Source organism: Tubulanus polymorphus, chromosome 7 (assembly GCF_964204645.1).
Source record: "Tubulanus polymorphus chromosome 7, tnTubPoly1.2, whole genome shotgun sequence".
NCBI classification, from domain to species: Eukaryota; Metazoa; Nemertea; class Palaeonemertea; order Tubulaniformes; family Tubulanidae; genus Tubulanus; species Tubulanus polymorphus.
In genome coordinates this window covers 8,761,253-8,767,175 of record NC_134031.1, presented here as the reverse complement: position 1 = coordinate 8,767,175, position 5,923 = coordinate 8,761,253, and positions in this window count along the sequence as shown.

The window sequence follows — 5,923 nt, the reverse complement described above, 5'->3', positions numbered from 1 at the left end:
AGTCTCGCTTCTGCTGCTCTCTTAGCAACCTAGCTAGAAATCCCTGCCTCAACCCCAACGCGACTGGATGATTTGAAGACAGTTAGCTTCAGGACATCCGGATTGGGGTGCCACCAACGATTGTGAGGCTGATACAAAAGATCTGATCTGTTTGGAAGGAGGAGAGGCGAGTCCACCAGCAGATCCAGAATCTCCGAAAACCACGGCTGTCGAAGCCACCACGGAGCCACCAGAATCAGAATACAATCGTCCTCCTGAACCTTCCGAATTACCCTCTTGACAAGGGCTATAGGTGGAAATGCGTACCTCAGTAGACCTCCCCAAGGGATTGATAAGGCATCCACTGCCCAGACCCGGCTATGGCGCGACGTACGTCGGAAATTGATGGTTGAGACTTGCCGCGGATAAGTCTATGAGAGGCCTGTCCCATTTTTGTTGTCGGGATTTTGCGACGATGTTTTAGTGGTTCGACTTGCACTTCATTTTTCTCTGTTATTTGACATAAGATAGCTTTGTAACTTGCTTAGTCAGTCTGAAATTTGTTGCGTTTTCCTGAGTTTGTTAAAAGAAAGAATGAATTTGCGTTCTCCCGTGGCAGTGGCCTGGTGTTGAATGGTATAGTTCGTAACTGTCACTGAGTGTAAACGATCAAAATTGTAGACCCGACCACATAGAAAGATTTTATCTAGTTGAAAAACTAAACCCAGACCCCTCGGTTGAGCGTCCACTCTGTCGGAAAGATCTTATCCTTCCTGGACCGGCCATCGGGTACAATGTTCTTTGTCCCTGCTATGTGACGGGCCGTCAGCCCTACTTTCTCTTGATGACACCACAGTTGGAGCCTGTGTGTCAACAAGCAAAGATCATTGGAGTGAGTCCCCTTCCTTTTATGACATAAGATGCTACTGTTGTGTTGTCTGTCAGAAGGAGCACCTGTTTGTTCCCGACTCTGTCCCGAAATTCACTCAGAACCAAAAAGCTGCCTTTAGTCAGTTTATGTGATATCGGGTCTTCTCCTCTGACCACACTCCCGATAGACAACTTCCTTCTATGAGGGCTCCCCACCCCTCCAATGATGCGTCTGTCGCAAACGGCTGAATGATCTTCATTCCGCTGAGAATATTGCCCAAATCTGTCAACCACATGAGGTGATCCCTAATTTCCCTGTCCAGAACAATCTGCAGATTGAATGGTTGGAGAACTGAGTTCCAATGGGAGAGAAGATACAGTTGAATCGGACGCAACTGTAGCCGCGCTAGGGGGGTGACACCTATACAAGATGACATCATGCCCATCACTCGGACCAGTACTCTTTCTCATGACATCAACTGAAGCAAGTTTTTTTCCAGGGCTTCTGCCCTCTCTCTGGAAGGTAAAGCCAACCCTTGCCTGAGGTCCAGTGTAGCTCCAAACCCTAGTTTCTGTAGCTAGGTGAATCACTCTCAATAGTTTCTCCTGTCGCTGTGTTGGTGAAAACCCTAAGCGCTGGCTTCAGGCCGAAAACGAGAAAGTGAAATATGTGAAAATATGCATCTGCTAGATCCAAAGAAGCGAGCCATTCGCCTGGCCGCACCGTTCGTAGAACTGATCTTAACATTTGCATTCGAAAATGCTGATCGGGACTATACTGATTGAGATTTCTTAGGTTCAGTACTGGACGAAAACCCCCTGATTACTTTGGTACCAGGAACAGATTTGAATAGAATCCATGACTTACATCTACCTGCGGTAGTTCCTCGATCGCTGCCTTTCTCAACAAGGTTCTGACACCATCGCCCGATGTCGATCGGACGACTGTAACGGGGGTTTAGGGGAAAAATGTCCACTCACTGGAGGTGGTGAGGTGAACGGTATCTGATAAGCCTCCTGTACAACTTTCCTCACGAATTTGTCCCTTGTTATCTTTCTCCATTTTTTGGCAAAGGACTTTATCCTTCCCCCCACTGGAGGAACGAAGGGGGAAGACTTGAGCTGTAATTGCTACTTTGGGATCTGGCCCCTCCCGGACGCAGCCCATTTTGAATTTCGCTGACACCTAAAGGACTGAACACCTCCACGGAAATGAGTTCTGGCAGACGTGACACTCTGTCGCTTGGATTGGGACCTTCAACAAAGCATCGTGATCTGATTATCTGGCAGATTCAGGGCGTCAACATATTTTCCCCTACGCTCCTGAACACATTTTGCCGATCCCTTAATTGAAAGCGTCCAATTATCGCATACGGTACGGCGGTCGAACGACCTGAGGAGTGCCGCTATGTCCTCCTCTGAAGCGTCGCCCTCTGTAGTGAGGGCTTAACGCAATGCTACCAGGCAGTAGGACGTATAATAGCTGCTGTGATCTCAACACTTGATCAACTGACGCAAGTGCTATCTCCGCTCAATGTTCTGCCGGAAACAAAGTGCGAGGTCTGTGCGACCCCGATCCGGACAGCTTTGTACCTAGGTAGGTAAAAACCGATTGATCCACCGAGGGAACGCGACCCCGTCTGTCAAAGTCGGGTTCCGGCCAACGGTACTGTTGGCGTCGGCGACCTATGTCGAAAAAGGGGACTTTCAGAAGGGACTGATTATCCCTCTCTCAACGGTTGTCAATCAGACCATCCGCGCGCCGGCAAAGCCGCAACAGTCGAGATCGACCGGGAAATCGACGAAATGTTGGCGAACGCCGAATCTAATACAGGGGATTTTCCCGTCTCTTCTGAAGACTAAACCTTGATCCCCAGAGACTTGGAAACCAATTCCATAGTCTGAGTCCAAGAGAGTGGCACTAAACTTTGGTCTTGGGATACACTCCCATCCTCACCGGGTTCAGTAATCAAAAAATTTGCAGAAGGTAATTGAATTCCCGGACTCAACACTGATGTACAAATCCCTCCTCCGATGTGATTTAACCAGACGTGAGATACCCGGGGAGGATCGACATTGGATCCGAACTAACATGACCTTGCCCTTTACTCCGTAAATGCTGTCCTTTTCGAGATCCTCCTCTGCCAATACTGAGATGACGTCCGACTGATAACGACAAGAATCATCGACGGGAGAGGACTCCCTTGAACCCCCCTCACGACAAAGACGGGGTCGAGACCTGTTGGCCACAGAATTGCCCTGCAATGGGACTAATGCCTTGGCAATAACACCCTCAACAGATTCCTCCTGGGAAGATCTCAGATCATCTAGTTTCTGCTCAACCCCAGACTGCACCAGGGAAGATATACAGGCCCCAGACCTACCTTTGTAGCGTTTTAATATGCCCCCGGCTCAACTTTAGTTGAGAGGGGCATATAGATTTACCCCTGTCTGAGTACGCCGCCGCCGCCGCCGCCGCAAGTGACGTTTACAGCCTAGAGGCCGCAATTGTTGACCGATTGTTTTCAAACTTGGTACACAAGTAGGATATCACTTGGGTTGATTCGATTCAAATTATGGCCACCAGGGGTCGACATGAAAATTGACGTTAACAGCCTAGATGCCGCAATTGTTGACCGATTCATTTCAAACTTGGTACACAAGTAGGAAATCACTTGGGCCAGAACCTTATTTAAAATTGGGTTGATTCGATTCAAATTATGGCCACCAGGGGCCAACATGAAAAACGACGTTAACACCCTAGAGGCTGCAATTGGTGACCGATTCATTTCAAACTTGGTACACAAGTAGCATATCACTTCGGCCAGAATCTTATCTAAAATTGGGTTGATTCAATTCAAATCATTGCCACCAGGGGCCGACATGAAGAACGACCTTAACAGCCTAGAGGCCACAATTTTCGACTGATTGTTTTCAAACTTGGTACACTAGTAGGGTAACACTTGGGCCAGAACACTATCTAAAATTGGGTCGATTCGATTCAAATTATTACTAGAGGCTGCAATTGTTGACCGATTAAGATTATGGCCATCAGGGGAAAACAGCCTAGAGGCTGCAACTGTTGATAAATTATTTACACTTTGAACACATGTTCTCTAATATCATTCTTATAGAAATCATTGTGGCCATGATATTTCTAACGCATTTACCACAAACCCTGCACGTGGCGGTGAATTTCAGGCCGGGGGCATTCGAGGCTTTGCCTGATCGTAGTTTCCTTTTAGACTGCGGATGCCGTCTCCCCGGCTCTGGCACTGGTGAGTTACTACCTTCTTGCCCGATAGAGTTCGTAGACTCTGCATTAGGGGGGGTTGAATGACTTAGTTTTCAGTCCTGGCAAAACAGAACGACTCTTCCTATTGCTTGGCGAAGCAAGCGTTAATCTATTTTGATTGTACGATGAAGCGGACTTGAGGGACTTAGATCTTGGCCTAGACATGGCTGACGGAGCAGACCGACCAATCCTATTCAAGAAATTATCACTTCAATGCCAACCGATGCTGAAGTGAATCGCAAACGATATTCCGGTTAGAGGAGTCTTCTGTTAATTCAAATTTGATACGTACCAACAATTACATTACAAATTTGATTTTCTTCTTTATAACTGAATTATGGGGATTATTTACCTAACGGATATTTACCGGGGTTTTTTACCTGTTACCAAGAGAATCAATACCAGCAATGCGCGCGTCGTAGACAAAGCTGAGGTAGGGCGTGAGACTATCGTTTATTTCTTTTCGTCAGATCTCCCCGCCCCTGATACCTTTCAACCTGATTTCCATCCACGCATTTCAATTACGATTTCTTCAGCTCGTGTTAATATTATACTCATGTAAAGTGCAATGATTACAATGATTGCGCTATATAAAAAAGTAATATTGATTATTAATATCAATATCAAATGTTAATTTGCGGTTGAAAAATAATTGATTTGATTAACCATATAATTTGATCTAGACCTCCCAGCGTTAATCAATCAAGAAACAAAATTTCAACCAGCCGTCAAAGACTCAAGATCAAGTCAAGAAAAAGGAAGATGCATTCTAACAACCAATTGCTGTGAAGACATATTAGGCTCAGTATTAGAACCTGTACAACAACTATTTAACTTTCTAAAATTGTCGCAGACCCTCAAATACCGTGTATCATATCACTCAAATTGTCTAAATGTGTCTGATTGTCGCTATAGTATACTATTTTCTAAAAACAGTTACACCCGTATCATCAATATTATATCGCGATAGAGGTTTGGAGGAATATTCATCTCAAAGTCAATGTTTCGAATATCAGACCTAGTCCATTTTCCTTCATTTGACATTGGGAGGAATATTATTATGCTTTTTGTAGGCATATGTGAAATAATCACTTTTTAAAGCTGTGCCCAGCCTTTTCAGTGGGAACCCCTTACTTAAAAACCCGTGGGTAGCCCGGGCATGTAATTGGCGTGCATTTCTAAAAAGGAAGAAATTTACTGTTTTTTGGATACTGAACTAGGCTACGTTTTAAATTCCTATCTTATCATCGGGCACAAATGTATTCAATTACTGGATCAAAGTATATATCCAAAGCTCTTCTAGATATGACACAGTACAGCTAGGGGTAGACCCCATTAGACACTACATATGGAAACGACCGTTAGAATTGCCCCAAGGCGAAAATGTTTCCAAACACGTGAGCCCGAAGTTATGCCTCAAACCTGTATTTTCTTTCGATCTATACCAAGAAAACAAAAATTTCCAAGGCCCTTCACTGAGATCATTCACGTTTTTTCACAAAAACGCCTCGTACACAATGTAGATACATCGCAATTTGTAAATACCATTGCGCATAACTGTACTTTTTGAGTTGTAATTTTGTGCTCTGTGGTATGTACATGCATGGTCCTTATGTAGAAATATGGGGAATATCCCGACAATGATATTGAGCCATCGGCCCGATAGTCTTCGTATCTGAGGGAATCGGGCGAGAAAGAATGGATAGAAATTTAAAATTTGGGTCACTTGCTTGCTCTCGTTAGGTACGGTAGCCGGAAACAATATAAAACATCGTTATC